Raw genomic sequence first — 19,808 nt, forward strand, 5'->3', positions numbered from 1 at the left:
ATGATGATAATGTACTGAATTTATATATCACCCTATACCTGGGGGTCTCAGGGCGCTTCACAGAATAAAAGCAAGATATAAAACCACAAAATACCTAATAAAAATAAAAACAGCAACTCAATACCCCCCCATAAAAAACACACATTTTAAAAGGCCAAGGATGTAAATCGGATTAACCAAAGTCCAGGTTAAAAAGGAACGTTTTTGCCTGGTGCCTAAAGGTGTATAATGAGGGTGCCAAGCGAACTTCCCTGGGGAGAGCATTCCACAGACGAGGAGCCACTGCAGAAAAGGCCCCGTTCTCGTGTTGCCACCCTCCAAACCTCTTGTGGAGGGGACACACAAAGGAGGGCCTCAGAAGATGATCTCAGGGTCCAGGTAGGTTCATATGGAAAGAGCTGAGAGAGCATGGGTTATGTCCACCCTACAGAGTAACCTAGAACAAACCCAAGACTGTATTGCAGTGTTGTCTATGCCTCATGTGCATATTAAAATGGTAAGGGAGCTGTGAAGTTGATGGCAGCAGCAGTGCAATTCATTAAAAGCTAGAGACAGCCAAGAAAAGAACGGAGGGCTTCATTTGTGGGTGGAAGGCCAGAATCTAGATGCCAGCTCTATGCACAGATGAACAGAAGGCCTTACCAGTTGAGAAACAATGGAGCAGGTAGCTTCTGAAAGGTAAGGCCACCAAGGTCTTGCCACTGCTCAGTCACCAAATCTACCAGAAACAGTTGACCAGTTCTCCAGTGCAGTTTATACTTCTTTGTCCAGTTATTTGAAAAACTAACTTTACCCATTGCCCCAGGGGGGAAATTCCTGTGTTCACCCATGTATGAAGGCTGAAAAGTCTATGCGAAACCCCCAGCTCTCTCCCACAGCTCCAGCTCCCAGCATTCCTTGGGTTAAATCTATAACAAAGAAGCCTTTTTAAATCTTAACCTTTTCTTACCTCAAACCTGGTTGGGTCTTCTGCCTTCCCTCACCCATTTACTTCAACCTAGGTTTGTCAAAGTGCAAGTAGATGAATAGGTACCGCTCCAGCGGGAAGGTAGACGGACTTTCCGTGCGCTGCTCTGGTTTCGCCAGAAGCGGTTTAGTCATCCTGGCCACATGACCCGGAAAAACTCTGCAGACAAACGCCGGCTCCCTTGGCCTGTAAAGTGAGATGAGCATCGCAACCCCAGGGTCATTAGTGACTGGACTTAACTGTCAGGGGTCCTGTACCTTTTTTGTTTGTTTGTTTGTTGTAGTACATTAGGTGACACTATTGAAGTCCCATCCCCAGCCTTCTCCCCGCCTCCCTAGCGTTGTCACATACACAACCCTGGAGACAAAAAGGAATCTTGGAGCACCTTAAAGTCAAACCCACGAACCTGAGATTAAGAGTCTTACACTCTACCAACTGTGCTGTCCCGCCTTATGCCACAAAAAGATAAGGCGGGACAGCACAATTGGTAGAGTGTAAGACTCTTAATCTCAGGTTCGTGGGTTCGAGTCCCGCATTGTGCAAAAGATTCCTGTATTGCAAGGGGTTGGATTAGATGACCCTTGTGGTCCCTTCCAGCTCTACTATTCTGTGAGCCTAAGGTCTCATGGAATGCGCAGCCCAGAAAAGCTTACGCCATGATGAATCTGTTGGGCTTTAGGATGCCTTTTGTGCTTTGCTGTGAAAGTCCTTTGGAATTTGCCACAATGAGACAGCAAGGAACTCTATTCTACAGTAATTATTTGTTCACAGGACATTTGCAATTTTACATTTACATTACATTACATGGCTTTTACATTTACAGTGGTACCTCGGGTTACAGATGCTTCAGGTTACAGACTCCGCTAACCCAGAAATAGTACCTCAGGTTAAGAACTTTGCTTCAGGATGAGAACAGAAATCGCACTGCGTCAGTGCAGCGGCAGCGGGAGGCCCCATTAGCTAAAGTGGTACCTCAGGTTAAGAACAGTTTCAGGTTAAGAACGGACCTCCGGAACGAATTAAGTTATTAACCCGAGGTACCACTGTATTTGCCAGCTTACAGAATCATCACAGCATGCTTCACAGACATTACGACCTGTGGCCACTAGGTGGCTCCTGGTGTCAGCTTGGTGCAGCTGCGGTCGCTCTCCCCTTGCATGCCTGTATGCACCTATGTCACCTCCATTTTTGTCCCAAGGTGAGCTGTGCATCAGACACTGCTGCAACCCTGCTGCGCTGTTGTCCATGCAATGTGTTTGACTTGGTGCCCCCACCACATTTTTATTTGTTAGGAAATAATGGTTCATTAATTCAGTGGAGGGATGCGGTGGCCCTGTGGTCTAAACCACAAAGCCTAGGGCTTGCCAATCAGGTCGGCGGTTTGAATCCCTGCGATGGGGTGAGCTCCCATTGCTCAGTCCCAGCTCCTGCCCACCTAGCAGTTTGAAAGCACATCAAAGTGCAAGTAGATAAATAGGTACCACTCCGGCAGGAAGGTAAACAGCGTTTCTGTGGGCTGCTCTGGTTTGCCAGAAGCGGCTTAGTCATGCTGGCCATATGACCCAGAATCTGTCTGAGGACAAACGCCGGCCCCCTTGTCCTATAGAGCGAGATGAGCGTGCAACCCCCGAGTCATCCGCAACTGGACCAACGGTCAGGGGTACCTTTACCTTTACCTAATTCAATGGAAAAGGACTCGGTAGCAGAAGCAGAACTCTTCTCTAATAATAGCAATACTTAAGTAGCCCTGCACTGCATCAATGCTAACAGGTGTCACTTCAGATGCTGTTAGACCACAACTCCTATCATCCTTGGTCATTGGCCATGTTGGTTTGGGGCATATGGAGCTTGGAATATAACAGCATCTTCTGTCCACAGGTTAGCTGCTGACCCGGACTTATTTACAGGTTCTGTTTTATAATTTGTTATTACCCTCAACTCCACTGCATGCAACAGAGCCGAAATCTTAAATGAATCAATTTCTGTACTCACCACCAATTAAATGCTAAATAATTGCATGAGTAGCGGTAGTGCAACAAAATGTAAATGACAATGGTAGTAAAATGATCAGAAACCAAATATTAATTTGATTTCTCAGCCATCAATGGAAGCAACTTTATATATATATTCCTTCCATCCAGTGGATTAATTTCAGATTGGACTAAATACACCTAAAAACAATGGTTCACTTGACAAATTTAAGCCCCTTCCCCTAAATTGCAGGTAATGCATGAGCTGGTTAAGGTATGCAGGAATTTATGATTGTTCTTCACTTCCTCTTTCAAACACTTATACCCAATTCTGCTCCAGCCCTATGGAAACTACTCTGCTTCTTATTTGTCCGCACACTAATATTATTCCCCCTTTGCCACAATTAAGAGACTTCATGTTTGGATCTGTTACACCTGACCCATATCATATAGCATAAGCCCTTCTGATGCCTGGGGGATTTCCAAGCAGAATTCCAGAAATAAATGCTTATGCAAACACAAAATGATCTTCTCTTAAAGTACACTTTTGCTCATAAAGCTGGGTATTTTAGATTAATGAGCAATGATGACATCTGAGTTCTGGTGGCTATTAGCTGTTGGACATTTCATCTGCAGTAGTACCTTGGGTTAAGAACTTAATTCGTTCTGGAGGTCCGTTCTTAACCTGAGGTACCACTTTAGCTAATGGGGCTTCCCGCTGCCGCCATGCTGCTGCCGCACGATTTCTGTCCCCATCCTGAAGCAAAGTTCTTAACCCGAGGTACTATTTCTGGGTTAGAGGAGTCTGTAACCTGAAGTGTCTGTAACCTGAGGTACCACTGTACATGGAAAAGGGCTGAAGGGAACAGCTTGGTGGTTTTGATTGTAGCCAATGAGAAAGGGGAGGATCTGATTCCCCCCCCCCTCCAGTAGTTTGCAAGAGGTTATGCTTTGCTTTGGGGAAATCGATGCTGCTTTAAAGACTTGCCCTTTCTGTCTGGGTGTCTGCCCTCTGCTCAACATGTGCATTTGTAGATGACCATAAACATATCTCACAGAGAATGAGCCCTTTAAAGGGCTGCCTGTGGAGTTTCCTATCTCTTGGGGAAAGGGAAAGCACGAGAAAATAATTTTAGCTTTCGAAGGCTTTTCCAGGTCAAAAGAATTAATCTTCATCAGAATAGGCTGCCTTCTGCATTCCGAGCATAGAGTTCCACTGGAATGCCGGAACTGACATGTGGGAATTCTCTGACATATATCAGCCCCAGAGGGCATTTTTTCCTCTATCGCTTGTGTGAATGAACACTGAAGTGGTTTTATTAATCTTGTTATTTCCTGTGTGGTTTTCCTGTGTGTAGTGATTCTGTAACAACTTGTCTGCTCCAACTTTGTACAGCATGCACAGTTGTCTTCTTGGGTCCAGAAAATAAGACAAGACAGATAAAGGTTACATAGCGATAGGACAGGCTTCTGCTAAGCCTGGGGACATGTAGCCTTTTCAGATGCACTTGGTTGGGCTTGTGGATGTCAAAAGCTGACAGCGGCCCAATCTGGCTCTGCAAAAGATAATGGTATCGCCAGACATTTGTGCACTTCTATACTGTTGATTGCCAAGAATAAAAGTTTGAAAATTTGCTTGCCAGCAGCCACCGGTTGCAAAATCAACGACTTCCGAATAAAATAAAAAGCCATCCCGGCTAAATCAGAACTGGGGTTGGAATGATGTGACTCAGGCCCCTATATTTGACACAGGCTAAAACAGTCCACAGATGACGTTGGAAAACCAGTGATGGGCTGAACACTGATTCTTGGTATAACAGAGTATGGTCAATAGCATTGGCTGAGAAACTAACATGCCAGGTGGGAGCGGCAAAGGGCAAACACAATCCATATTCCTTTTATAACATATGGCAAATGTTTATTTGAATACATAAATGGTTCAGATTGTGGCAGGAATCCACCCAGCACTCAAGGGAAAATGTGACGTGATCTCTTACGAGTAATCAAATGAAACTTTAACACATGGCATGATAAAAGTCTGCACTGTAATTTTATCGGGACAAGTTACTTGTTGTTTACTGTTGTAACAATTGTTTTCTCAAAAATTTATCTTCTGAACCATGAAAATAAATAACAGTATTATTATTATTATTATTATTTATATGAAAAAAACAGTTCATAGGTATAGGGTTAAAATACTATGCTCAGAAACTGAAAACTTTCCCCCTCCCCTTCAAAACCAATTGAATCTGCAAAGCCCTGCTCTGTGACTTGAAAGCTTGCACCTTGCCTTTTAATCTCTTTGGTCCAAATGAACATTTCACTTTACATGTTCTGTGTATGGCAAGGAACAACGCCCGCCTTCTTCTCCCCCCCTCCTGGTGCATTTTGTTGCTTCTTTCACGGAGAAAGGGCGTTGAAATCCGCTGCAGATGTAAACACACCCCACATTTGGTTGTGCTGCAGTTTCCTCTGCATTGAGGGCTCCCCCTCCCCAAACTCCCACCTCCCCTTCCCCTTTAATATCTGCTAAGGGATTCGTGACATATTCGAAAAACCCAAACAAACAGATCTCTTGGTCTAGGGTGGCTGTTTTTGTCCCTCCTCCTCCTCCTCACACTATGGTTCATTGAGCCTGCCCTTCTTCTTTTTTTTTAAAAAAAAGAAATCCCTCCTCGCTCTCCCAGCCTGCAAAATAAAACATGCCTTGCTTTGTAACAGGAATTTCCTGTAGCCAGAAAACTACACACACATACACCCCGCACGGCTCAGATCCTGCTCATACACGTGTCGTGTCTCCTCCCTCCCGGGCTCTGCACATGTCACTGCAGCAGAGCTGTCTAGTGAAGAAGTTGTTGTGGCTAAAAATGGAATGCGCCTCACATGCGCGGCACACGTGACCGAGAGAGGCAAGGCTTTCTAAACAAACAGCCCTTCTCAGATGGATACGGCTTTTGAAAACACAAGGAGCAGAAGAGAGCAACTCACATGGGATGGTGGGAGAAAGGCAGGTCTCCTGCTGGCTGGAGACAACACCCTGGAAAGGCACATGGCAGGTGGCTTTGCCAGGCAGGGTGGACCCTGTTTGACTTTGCCCTGATCCAATAAAGCAGACTCTGAAAATAAAAACAACACGAAAACAATGGCGAGATCTGCCTCCTTAAAGGGAAAGCTGAACTAAAAGGAATCAAAACAACTTGACTCCTTGGCTTCTGCTTATTGCTTCATCTACCACCTTTACTAAGGCTTCGGTGGCCACTGTCTCTTTCCTTGGCCCCTGCATCATCACCTTTTCCTGTGCTCCCAACCTGGTCTTGAAACAGCTCCCATAACCATTGTTTCCCTTCTTCTGGCTGGTACACTTCCTTTCCTAAGTCTCCTGCCTTTCGTAATACAGTCGCATTTCACTTTCCGGGCGAACCGGGACACCATCCCAAGGTGTAGTTTGGGTTGTTTGTTTTTTAAAATGGAGCTTGTAAAACTCTTCTCCTAATGTTAAGTGTTGCTGGGCAGATGTCTCTCTTACAACCACAGACTGGCCGTTTACTCTTGGGTGATAACACTGAATTCCAGCCATTCGTTTGCCATTTAGTGTTAAATCTAGGAACTTGATCCAGCCATTAGGCTGCATCCCTGTCTTTCCCACCACACCCTGTGGGAGCCAGTGTAACAGGTGGATGGAGCTACCTTGCCTGTCAATCATTTGGCATTGCTATGATACCAGGTCATAGTTTTGGCTGTGTGGGTGTTCAGGTGCTATGCAAACCCCAATGGCAATTAAATTAAGTCATGGCATGGTGATTCTGGTTTTTGTTGAACTGTGGACAATGCTGGTCATATGATGTGACAGCAGCCTCAGGCAGCGAGCGGGCTTTTGGTACCATTAAGGGAGATGGATGTGAGTGACAGTCTCTAGACCCACAAAGCACAATCCGGCAGGGAATCCAACTGAAATTAATGGGAATTGCACAACAGCGTAATGTTGTTGGATTTTGCCCCTCTGGCCCCAAGATGTCTTGGGGTGGCCTTAGCGTGAGATAGCCCCTTCTAGCATGAGACGTGAGGAGGCAGAAATAAGGTGATGGAAGTGTAGTAGTTACCATTGGAGTTTGACCATAAGGATGTACAATGGGTCCTCCTGGATGAGTTCAGAGACCCATCTACAGTAGTTTAACATCGTGTTCTCATGGTGCCTGGTATGTTTGGAACTGCCTTCCAGGAACCCTGCATGTTATCACCTCTGTTCCTTCCTTTAAACCTCTCATTTAAGCTCAGCTTTTTCAGGAAACATTTGGCTAGTTTTCATCCCTTGCTGTTAACTCAAGATTGTACTGAAGACTATTGAAGCACGTGCAACCAAAACAACTGCATATTGCTTTCCTCTTGCCTCTTCTGTTTCCCTTGCGTGCTGAAATTTTAGAATGTAAGCTCCTTGGGGCAGGGACCTGCCCTCTTGTACTGATAGTTATTTATAAAATAAATGAATAGAGAGTTGCCAACTGACCAAGGGAAAATGCCCGAGCTGCTCTTGTGCACTTAGCAAGAGTTTGGTGTGCAGCAAAAATCATGGCAAACTCATTATGGCATGGGGATAAACACCACTGCCAGCTAACATCTGCGTACCAAGCCGCCGTTGAAGACACAGCTATGGCAGCTGGTTGAGAAGCTGGCATCCTAGAGATGTTGAACTAAACATAGCCTTCCCAAACCTGGTGCCTTCCTGATGTTTTGGACTACAAATATTGGCCACGCTGCCTATGGCCAACAGGAGTTGTAGTCCAAAACAAGTGCAGGGCACTGGGTTGGGGAAGGCTGAACTAAAATATACTGGTGAATCATCTACTCAACCCAGTTCCAGAGCCAATTGCTCATAGGTTATTAATCAACTGCCAAGCAAGTTCCTTCAAGCCAGCATGCCTGTGGGCAAGGAAACCACGAGCCGCAGTGCACACTGATAACTGTGTCCAAGCATTTTGCTACACGTGCAAGTTTATCTTAATTACCCAAGTGAGAGCAGCAGGCTGCGGCACGAATCGGTCAGGGTCAAAAAGACAAATTGCCCTAACGCAGCTGCTGGCATATGAGATGACCTTGGTTTCTGTATAAACTTCCTTAGGGATTACGTATTTTTTTATTTAAAAAAAAAAAAAACCCAAACAACATCAAAGGATTTCACTGTAAAAAAGCTGAAATGTGGAATGCTGCCCAAGTTAGGTGAATTCTAGGTTAGGAGGAGCAGCTAGCAAAACTCACGCCGACCTACAAAGCTCGCCTCTCTCAAAAACTTCTGCAGTGCCTCTGTGCCAAAAAAATATATCCAGGCAAAGAGGGTGAGCGAACGCCTAGACACCTTGATTGGTGTTTTGTATTCTGCAGCTGTTCTGTGCCTACGTGTGACTGCATTTGCAAACCCAATCTGACTGCACCAAAAAATAGCATGGGGGTGGACGGTGGGGGGAGCAAATCCCTTGGCTTTCTCTGGAAAGAAGGGTAATAAATCTCTCTGCAGGGAAAACTGCAGTGCTGTGCATAGGCTTAAAATGTGTGTGTGTGTGTGTGTGTGTGTGTATATATATATATATATATATATATATATATATATATATATGCTGTTGGAATATAACCTTGTTGTTTTATTTAAAGAGACTGCCCTACATTCCAGGCTACCTCAGTTTCACAAACACCTACAATAATACCACACCACACCCCATACAGTTCTACCTTCCAACCAAGCGCCGGAAAACCTGTGTACAAGCATACACAACCACCCACCACTACCTTGGCTCTGAAGAACCTCACAGAAGGGTCACAACTGCCTCCACATAAACCCCGCTTTCTCCCAAACTCCCATTTAAGAGGAAGAAATATTCCTGAACTCCAGTCTCAAAAACCGCTCCAGTACCCTATGGGAGCCTCAAGGCTTTTCTCCCCAGCTCCCAATTTCAGTGCGCTCTTTAATGCACCACCACACCTCCTCTCGGCTGCATTCAGCCAACTCACCAGTATGGAGTAATGACACCTCTCTCTCTTTTTTTTTTTTTTTTTTTGCTGCCCATGGCAGCCATTTTGTGCTGGCACCCACCACAATATAAGAGTACCAGTACTTCCATTTTTTATTATAAAATGAGCACCTGACCCCCCCTCCCCAGTCTAGTTTAACTCTCCCCCCCCCATAAAATAAACACAAAGCAGTTTACAAAGTTCGCAGAACTCAGCAAATGAAGTCTTTCAAATTAATTTCAGCAGATTGCCTGAAACTTAAACATTGGCACACACAAATATCCCTCTCCTTTTAGAACAGGGTTGGGAAGCTTCCTGGCATTGTAAGGACTCCCATCATCCATGACTATTGGCTATGGAATATAGGAAATTGCCTTATACAGAGGCCACAGTCACACCATAAAATTTAATGCACTGTGACGCCGCTTTAAACGGTCATGTCTTATCCAAAGGATTCTGGGAGCTGTGGTTTGTTAAAGCTGCTGAGAGTTGCTAGAGTACCTCTATTCCCCTCAGCAAGGTACAATTCCCAGAGTGATTTAACAATCAATCCCTCTTTTAACAACTATGGTTGCAATCATTATCTGAGGTCCCTCTTGGGACATTTTTCCATATGTGGTGGGATTGTAAAATTGTAAAGAAATATTGGGAAATGATTTGTAATGAAATGAAGAAGATATTTAAAATAGCTTTTGTTAAAAAACCAGAAGATTTCCTACTAGGTATTACCGGAGTGGATTTACTAAGATCACCAAAGAACTTATTTACGTATGTATGCAACTACAGCCGCACAAATATTATTAGCATAAGCTGAACATTTTGCAAAATTGACAATGAAACGAAGAGGAAGAGACAATTGCAAATTTAAGGAAGATTGGAAGGAGCTTATTGCATATATTCAAAAGCAATGTACTCAAGTTAATACATTGGCAGGGTTTTAATACTACTTGTAATTTAATTTTGAATGGATAAGTAATACAGTACTATGGTTTACAATGGACATGCAGTACGTTGATAAACAATGGAACCAAGGAAGGGACTAGCGGGAAGTCAATTTATTTTGATTTAATTTGAGATTGTTACTGTTTTTGTGGGGTTTTTTTTGGAAAATTAATAAAATGTTATTTTTTTTAAAAAATGAGGCCCTTCTTTGCGTGCCTTCTCCGTAAGAGGCCCAGAGGGTGGCAACATGAGAATGGGCCTTTTCAATGGTGGCTCCCCACTTGTGGAATGCTCTTCCCAGGAAGAACATCCCCTGGCACCATCAATAAATATCTTTAGGCATCAGGGAAAAACATTCCTGTTTCTCAGGCCTTTGGCTAATTGAACAATCTATGGCCTTTTAAACTGTGTGTTCTTGTTTGTTTGGTTGCTATGTTACGTCTTTTTGTGGTTTTGTGTTGTAAACTGCCCTCTGATCCTCAGATGAAGGGCAGTATAGAAATTAAATGAATTGATAAAATGTTTTTCTACTCTACAGTGGGGGTGACTCTCCTGGGTTTCAAAGCAAGGGTCTCCCCAAGCCCTACCTGCAGATCCCATTGATTGAACTTGGAATCGTCTGCATTCTTTACCACTGAACTGCAGCCATTCCCCACACTGGCTAGAACGGATGTCCGGAAATATCTGGAAGGCCCTGGTTTCCCAAATCCAGCTTTAGCACAGAAGTGTATCTCCTGCTCTGAAAGGCCATAAAAAGAGATCATTTCGCCTTTGCTCCATATTGCACCGTGGGAGAATCACCCCTAGAGAAAGTTCCACAGATCTGAGCTCTTGCAGAATCTCTCCTCCCCCAGGTTATTCCTGGCTCAATGTGCAAACAATGGCACGGGAAGTAGATGTGTGTTGCAAACCAGTGGGAAAGTGACTGTGCAAAACTCAGCGGCTAAATGACGCAACAACATCAGTCTGTCCCACTTAACTCGGTGAGATTTCAGAGTGGTTCACTTTGGCCGGATCATTACCTAATTTAATCCTATGGCCAAACCAGGAATTGATGTTTGGCACATGGCTTGGACTTTAGTGGCTGACTTTTTAAATTCATAATTGATGGCCACATTCACACCATACATTTGGAACACAATTATACCACTTTAAATAAGTCATGGCTTCCTCCAAGGATTCCTGGGAACTGCAAGTTTGTTTAGGGTGGTGCTACAACTCCTAGAGTTCCCTATGAATAGGGATTGACTGTTAACACTAATCACTGTTAATTGTAGCTCTGTGTAGTTAATCGGGAACACCTAACACCCTTAACAAACTACAGCTCCCAGAATTATTTGGGGAAGCTATGGACATAGCCAGGATTTTTGTGGGTGGGGCAGGACTTTTGTTGGGGGGGCAGAACCCACATGATTGGTCAGTTAGTTATTTCTATTGTTTTACTTGATCTGGGGGGCAGCTGGCCCCCTGCCCCCCCTCCCGTTACACCCATGGAGGAAGCCATGACCATTTAAAGCAGTATAATGCTTTAAATGTGTGGTGTGAATGCTACCTTAGATTTGATCATACAGTACAATTTAAACTTCTGCTTGGCTTCCGAAATAAATCATTAAAATGAAACTAAATTTAAAACTATGAAAATATATTAACATTCTACACAGGTTCTTCAGAACCATCTGAACATTTTTTTACAAAACCAACATGCAAAAAAACCGTAAAACACTGAAGAAAACCTTACAATAAACACACACAAAAGCAAGGCACCCCATGTTTGCAAATGATTAAAATTACATTCAAGAATCTGATGATAATCTTCTGATTCAAAGGAAACAGATTCTATTTTATCATTCCAAAATGTCTTATAGGGCTTCTATTCCTATTCTAATTTACTCACCTTTCCTCGCATTGTAAATAGCAGGTCCCATTTCTGATCAGTCCCTTCTGTGGGTCAGAGTTAATAACATCCCCCAATCAACTATTTGGGTTTTTTTAATAAACACACACACAATCCAACAAGGCCAAGCCACTTGACAAACAATCTAGTTGGGCCCCTAGCTCCCTTCCCTTTGCAGGGGTAGCCCTACAAAGCAGTTCTAACACTTACTGTAGGCCATGGCTCATGATTGCTCCTCCGTTCAAAACAAAGGAAAATCTTTGCATACAGTATAGGGAACTTGCATATCAGGGTATGGGGTGCCCAATAATCAAGCGTGAGAACCACACACAGAGAAACGCCACTGCTAGCAACATGAGTGACTTGCATACACACTGTACCTCCGAAGCACATGCTTTTCCCCAAGAATTATGGGTGTCAATAGTTTTGTTAAGAGTAACTGGGAATTGCAGCTCTGTGAGGGGGAAACTAGAATTCTTTTGAGGTAAAAAAGAAAAGTGCTCTGAATGTCCCTTTGAGGTATAGTGCAGACCAGGTGTGCATTGAATAAAGATTGGGGGGGGGCAACAAACAAGCCCGCTTAATTGATCACAGGGCATGGGGCATACACACCATTTGAACTGCAATGTCTGTTAATTGGGGGGGTATGTTTTATTTTATGGGAGCGGGCTTTATATGGGGGGGGCAGAACTGCAACACAATTGGTCAGTGACTTAAGCATTTTTATTATTTACTTGATTTAGGTGGGGGCAGCTGTCCCCCCCCCAGCCAGATTTAGGTTTGATGAGGCCCTAAGCTACTGAAGGTAATGGGGCCCTTTAGACGCCCAGCTGTCCTTTGTCAACAACCAACTGGCACTGTTTTTTGTGTTGAATATATGCTATATAGTAATTTATGGACCTAACAGGGCTCTAAAGCCATTCACACCAAACAAATAGGAGCCTACACAACATAAAACACTGTTGCTGCATGGAGGTTTTATTTTATTTGTTTTTTATCTTATATTTTGGAAATGTACATCCATGGTGTTTTTTCCTTTAAATTTTTTGGGGCCCCCCAAGAGTGTGGAGCCCTAAGCTACAGCTTGTTTAGCTTATAGGTAAATCCGGCACTGCCCTCCCGCCCCCCCCCCCGCTATGCCCACGGCTGGAACCCCTCAAATATTTTGTTCTGAGGGGGAGCGAAGGGGCCATGGCCCCTAGGAGTTGCAATGCCCCAATGGTGCATACACACAGCCCAAATCAACCACAAAACAACAGCTAGCCCTCTGGAAGCAGGCGACAGAGGCGGATTTACCTCGGGGATGCGTTTGTTTGCTTTGCTTTCGTTCCACTGATATAGCCCACATTTCCCCCCAAAAAAAGCTCCAGGCGGAGGAGCGCGCAAGCTTCCCCCTCGCCTCCCTTCTACCCTCCCCAGCAACCCTGGGGAGCAAGTCAGGCGCAGAGGCTGTGATTGTGGCCAAGGTCACCCAGGCAGCGTCCCCGCCTGCCTGTTGCCCTCGAGTCCAGGTCAGGCCACCCTGTGGTCTCTCTCTCTCGGTGCTGCCCCGGCCTTCCCTCCCTCCTTCCCAGGCGAGCGCGGCGGAGCTCCTCTGGCATCCCGCCCGCCTTGTTTATGCAAGCAGCGGCCGCAGGCGGGGAAGCAGCGCGGCTTCTTCGCACGCGGCTGGGCCGGCTCCTCGGCCCGCTCCTGCTGCGGTTGGAGCACCGGGCTTGGCCGGGTCTCACGCGGGGCAGCTGTGAGCTGCAGGCGCCGCCTGCCTGGAGCCCAGCCCCGGGGAAGGAGGGCGGGCGAGGGAGGAGCGCCGTGTCTCCCTCCTTTCCTCTCTCCTTCCCCGCCGCCTCCCTCCGCGCTCTGCAATCGGGAAGCAGAACTGACTCGGGGAGGAATCGGCGGCGCCCAAGTTCCCCCCGCCACGTATGCGGCGGCGGTGATCGTGGGGATCGGGGCTTCCCCCGGGCAAAAGAAGCTCACTTTGGCAGCGACCGTCCCTCGATTCCCCGGCGAGGCTTCCCAAACCACCCGCAACTTTTTTTGTGCTGTACTGGCACCTGCAAGAGGCTCCTTTCACACGAGTAGCTTGGCCCACTAGATCGCGGGGGGGGGGGAGAGAAAGCGTTGGGGGAGCCGAGACAACCCGTGTCCAGAAAAACCTCGTATACATCAGCCTCCCAAAATACCCGGTGGAAGGTTAAATTATTTGAAGGGGCAGCCTTAGGAGCGGACCGTGTGAGACGCAGTAGTTACTCGCAGTAGACGCAGACACTGCAGCTGGGGGATTTTGCTCCGGATTTTGACTACTGCATTGCAGAGGGCGGGGGGAGTTGGTAACGATTTTGGCACTGCACTGCGAGAAGCACGTTATTGCTTTAATTTAATTTCGGAGCAGTACTTGATCATGGGGGGAAAAATTAAAAAAGCTTTGCTCAGGTTTGGGGTAGTATATCACAGAAACACGTCGATTACTATTTCTTCCTCTAACAGTCACTGCATTGCAGAAATTTCTGGGGTCTGCATAAAAGGCGGATCTACACGGATCCTCATGGATCCTACACTTTTTTAAAAATAATTCCAACAAATGCAGTGTCAAATCACACCTAGAAGGCACACCTACAAACTGGACTATAAAAAACGTGGATCCAACACTTTGCCGCGCTGCAGCACCACAAAAACATGGATCCGAGGCACGGATCCTCATGAATTCATATGATTTTTATATTGAAAGAAAATAAAAACACCATGCTATTGTAGACCACATCTTAGTCTGTAGGAGGAACCAAAAAAATCACGCATCCACTGTTTCGTGGTGCCGCAATGGCGCAAAAACATGGTTAAAAACACGGATCCTCATGAATCCTCATGATTTTTGCATTGGGCCAACCCAAACTCACTGTCAAATTACACATCATGTCCAGGGGCACAGCTTACACCACAGAAATCACGGATCCATGGCTTCCTGGCCACACCGTGGCCCAAAAACGTGGTTTTGAAGCACGGATCCTCATGGATCCTCACGCTTTTTGCATTGGGCCACCCCAAACTCACCATCAAATCACACATCATGTCCAGGGGCACGGACTGCACCACAAAAATCACGGATCCATGGCTTCCATGCCACTCCATGACCCAAAAACATGGTTCCGAAGCATGGATCCTCATGGACCATCATGATTTTTGCATTGGGCCAACCCAAACTCACCATCAAATCACACATCATGTCCAGGGGCACAAACTGAACCACAGAAAACACGGATCCATGGTTATCTGGCCACTCCGTGGCCCAAAAACGTGGTTTTGAAGCACGGATCCTCATGGATCCTCACGCTTTTTGCATCGGGCCAACCCAAACTCACCATCAAATCACACATCATGTCCAGGGGCACAGACTGCACCACAAGAAACACGGATCCACGGTTATCTGGCCACTCCGTGGCCCAAAAACATGGTTTTGAAGCACGGATCCTCATGGATCCTCACACTTTTTGCATTGGGCCAACCCAAACTCACCATCAAATCACACATCATGTCCAGGGGCACAGACTGCACCACAAGAAACACGGGTCCACGGTTATCTGGCCACTCCGTGGCCCAAAAACATGGTTTTGAAGCACGGATCCTCATGGATCCTCACACTTTTTGCATTGGGCCAACCCAAACTCACCATCAAATCACACATCATGTCCAGGGGCACGGACTGCACCACAGAAAACACGGATCCATGGTTATCTGGCCACTCCGTGGCCCAAAAACGTGGTTTTGAAGCACGGATCCTCATGGATCCTCACACTTTTTGCATTGGGCCAACCCAAACTCACCATCAAATCACACATCATGTCCAGGGGCACGGACTGCACCACAGAAAACACGGGTTCACGGTTATCTGGCCACTCCGTGGCCCAAAAACGTGGTTTTGAAGCACGGATCCTCATGGATCCTCACACTTTTTGCATTGGGCCAACCCAAACTCACCATCAAATCACACATCATGTCCAGGGGCACGGACTGCACCACAGAAAACACGGATCCATGGTTATCTGGCCACTGCGTGGCCCAAAAACGTGGTTTTGAAGCACGGATCCTCATGGATCCTCACACTTTTTGCATTGGGCCAACCCAAACTCACCATCAAATCACACATCATGTCCAGGGGCACGGACTGCACCACAGAAAACACGGGTTCACGGTTATCTGGCCACTCCGTGGCCCAAAAACGTGGTTTTGAAGCACGGATCCTCATGGATCCTCACACTTTTTGCATTGGGCCAACCCAAACTCACCATCAAATCACACATCATGTCCAGGGGCACGGACTGCACCACAGAAAACACGGATCCATGGTTATCTGGCCACTCCGTGGCCCAAAAACGTGGTTTTGAAGCACGGATCCTCATGGATCCTCACACTTTTTGCATTGGGCCAACCCAAACTCACCATCAAATCACACATCATGTCCAGGGGCACGGACTGCACCACAGAAAACACGGATCCATGGTTATCTGGCCACTGCGTGGCCCAAAAACATGGTTTTGAATCACGGATCCTCATGGATCCTCACGCTTTTTGCATTGGGCCAACCCAAACTCACCATCAAATCACACATCATGTCCAGGGGCACAGACTGCACCACAGAAAACTCGGATCCACTGCTTCCTGGCCACTCCATGGCCCAAAAACATGGTTTTGAAGCACGGATCCTCATGGATCCTCACACTTTTTGCATTGGGCCAACCCAAACTCACCATCAAATCACACATCATGTCCAGGGGCACGGACTGCACCACAGAAAACACGGGTTCACGGTTATCTGGCCACTCCGTGGCCCAAAAACGTGGTTTTGAAGCACGGATCCTCATGGATCCTCACACGTTTTGCATTGGGCCAACCCAAACTCGCCATCAAATCACACATCATGTCCAGGGGCACGGACTGCACCACAGAAAACACGGATCCATGGTTATCTGGCCACTCCGTGGCCCAAAAACATAGTTTTGAAGCACGGATCCTCATGGATCCTCATGATTTTTGCACTAGATCAGCCCAAAGTCACCATCAGATCAAACATCATGGCCAGCAGCACAGCATGCAACACAAAAATCATGGATCCACGTCTTCCTGGCCATACCGTGGCCCAAAAACATGGCTTTGAAGCACGGATCCTCATGCATCCTCACGCTTTTCAGATTGGGCCAACCTAAACGCACCGTTAAATCACACATCATGTCCAGAGACACAGCATCCACCACAAAAAACTCGGATCCACGGCTTCCTGGCAACACCGTGGCCCAAAAACGTGGTTTTGAAGGTCGGATCCTCACGGATCCTAACGCTTTTTTCATTGGGCCAACCCAAACTCAACGGCAAATCACATATCATACGTAGGGGCACAGACTACACAACAAAAAACTGAAATCCATGGCTTCCTGGCCACACCATGGCCCAAAAACGTGGTTTTGAAGCATGGATCCTCATGGATCCTCATTATTTTTGCACTAGATCAGCCCAAAGTCACCATCAGATCAAACATCATGGCCAGGGGCACAGCCTGCACCACAAAAATCACGGATCCACGGATTCCCGGTCATACCGTGGCCCAAAAACGTGGTTTTGAAGCACGGATCCTCATGGATCCTCACACTTTTTGCACTAGATCAGCCCAAATTCACTGTCAAATCACACATCATGGCTAGGGGCACAGCCTGCACCACAAAAAACTGAAATCCACGGCTTCCTGGCCACACCATGGCCCAAAAATGTGGTTTTGAAGCACGGACGGACCAGGTGCGCAGCCTGGGAGTCATTTTGGACTCACAGCTGTCCATGGACACACAGGTCGATTCTGTATCCAGGGCAGCTGTGTACCAGCTCCATCTGGTACGCAGGCTGAGACCCTACCTGCCCGGAGACTGTCTTACTAGAGTGGTGCATGCTCTTGTTATCTTCCGCTTGGACTGCTGCAATGAGCTCTATGTGGGGGTACCTTTGAAGGTGACCCGGAAACTACAACTAATCCAGAACGCGGCAGCTAGTCTGGTGACTGGGAGTGGCCACCAAGACCATATAACACATGTCCTGAAAGACTTACATTGGCTCCCAGTACATTTCCGAGCACAATTCAAAGTTTTGGTGCTGACCTTTAAAGCCCTAAATGGCCTTGGCCCAGTAGACCTGAAGGAACATTTCCACACCCATCATTCTGCCCAGACACTGATGTCCAGCACCAAGGGCCTTCTGGTGGTTCCCTCACTGCGAGAAGCAAAGCGACAAGGAACCAGGCAGAGGGCCTTCTTGGTAGTGGCACCCGCCCTGTGGAGTGTTCTCCCATTAGATGTCACAAGAGATAAACAAATACCTGACATTTAGAAGACATCTGACAGCAGCCCTGTTTAGGGACGTTTTTAATGTGTGACTTTTTAATGTAGTTTTATTTCATTTTTTTGGAAGCCACCCAGAGTGGCTGGGGAAACCCAGCCAGATGGGCAGGGTACAAATATAGTAGTAGTAGTATGTAAAGGTTCTAGGGTTTGCTCGTGCGTAAGTTGCCATTACTCCTGGCTAGGTTGCCTGGTTGAGCCCTTTCTGTCTGGACAGCCTTAAGTTCCATGGCTGCCTCAGTCGCTGGCAGAAACCGTTTCTTGAACCTCTTCGAAGCATAGAAGCTGTTTGATGCCCAGTCTTCTCCTACTTTGCCTGCGTGGAAATCTTCTGCGCAAAGTGGGTGTGGGCAGCGGAGTACTCGTGCCCTCTCCGCTGGTCTCCGGCGAAGAGTCCTGGAGCCACCTCTCCGATTCCCTCATCTGCCCCCCTTCTCCACTGGTGTTACGCTGATTTCCTTCCCCAGCAGATGGGCTACCTCTCTCCCTGCTAGGACCCTCTCCGCCATCCCTCTGGAGCCTTCTCTCCGCCACCACCTCCGATGGCAGTTCCCTGACATAGTAGTAGTGGTACTTTGTAGGATTTGATAATCTTTATAGGTCTTTTAAATTTCTAATCTATCTATCTATCCCCTCCCCCTTTTCCCTTTCTGTACTTCCCTATCCTTATAAAATTGAATATATATATATTTTTTTAATTTATGGCTCCACAGTTTTCTGGGTCGCCCCATATTCATTACCCAACCACCTATGCTGCTCATGGCCAGATCACTTTGGGGCACTGCCATGCTGTAAAAAGATTCTCATGAAGCACAGATCCCCATAGATCCTTAGGTTTTTTATGTTTGGTCACCCTGAAATCACTATCAAATCACACATGATGTATATGACCACAGAATGAACCACAAAAACCACAGAGCACAGCCAAGGAACAAACACTATATTAAATACTTTAATCCTCATGGATTGGCATGATTGTTAAATGGACTCCACCAAATTATATTGTAAGATCACACCAATGTCCATGGAATGACCGAAATACAAACGCTATCTGAAATGGTTCTGCATTAGCAAGAAGATTGTATTAAAATGACATTCATATTCATAGCTTCCACTGTGAAGAACTGCACCTGGAAATTTTTGACGCTGCTAAACCTCAAGAATATCCAAGGCAGAGATTGTGATGATCTTACCTGTGAATGTAAATTATCAAACCAACTAGATGGAGACCACCAAAGTAACCATGAAAAACAATCACCTGTCTTGTGTCAATTCAGCTACAAATGGTTTTGGGACAAAAGTTGGTTGCTTGGGGGGGGGGTAATTATAAATGGAGGTTTAACTGCAAGTGTTCTTGCCAACAGATTTTGTCAGTGCAAACTTTGAAATAGGGGGTTTCCAACGTGGTGCCCATGGGCATCATGGTGCCTGCTGACAGCTTTCCTGGAGTCCACCACGTGTTTTTAGAAAAAGAACAGGATTAGTGGTGAATTGTGCCCAGCATGACTTCAGATTGTTCATAGTACATTTGATTGACTGCAGGGGCATACGAAGGGGCAGCGGGGTGATGGTGCCATGCTGGGGGGAGAGTGACAGTACGGTCGCTGTACTGGCTGCCGCTTGTGCAGCGTCTGTGTGGGCTGCCGCTCTTGCGGCAACTG

The 19,808-nt window shown here is 46.4% G+C and overlaps 1 long non-coding RNA gene across 2 annotated transcripts in view; it reads right to left on the reverse strand.

Annotated features, from left to right (window-relative positions):
• The window catches only part of LOC310662036, a 39,792-nt gene that overhangs the window by 1,675 nt on the left and 18,309 nt on the right, over window positions 1–19,808 (reverse strand). Inside the window, exons 2-3 of one of the 2 annotated variants that reach the window (XR_014504214.1) lie at window positions 5,926–6,053; window positions 950–1,153 (exon numbers count right to left, since the gene is read on the reverse strand). This is a non-coding gene — a long non-coding RNA (uncharacterized lncRNA). The remainder of the gene's footprint in view (window positions 1–949; window positions 1,154–5,925; window positions 6,054–19,808) is intronic. The other variant, XR_014504215.1, reaches the window with a different exon arrangement.

This window comes from Podarcis tiliguerta (genome assembly GCF_965153285.1).
Source record: "Podarcis tiliguerta genome assembly, chromosome: 13".
Lineage (NCBI taxonomy): Eukaryota > Metazoa > Chordata > Lepidosauria > Squamata > Lacertidae > Podarcis > Podarcis tiliguerta.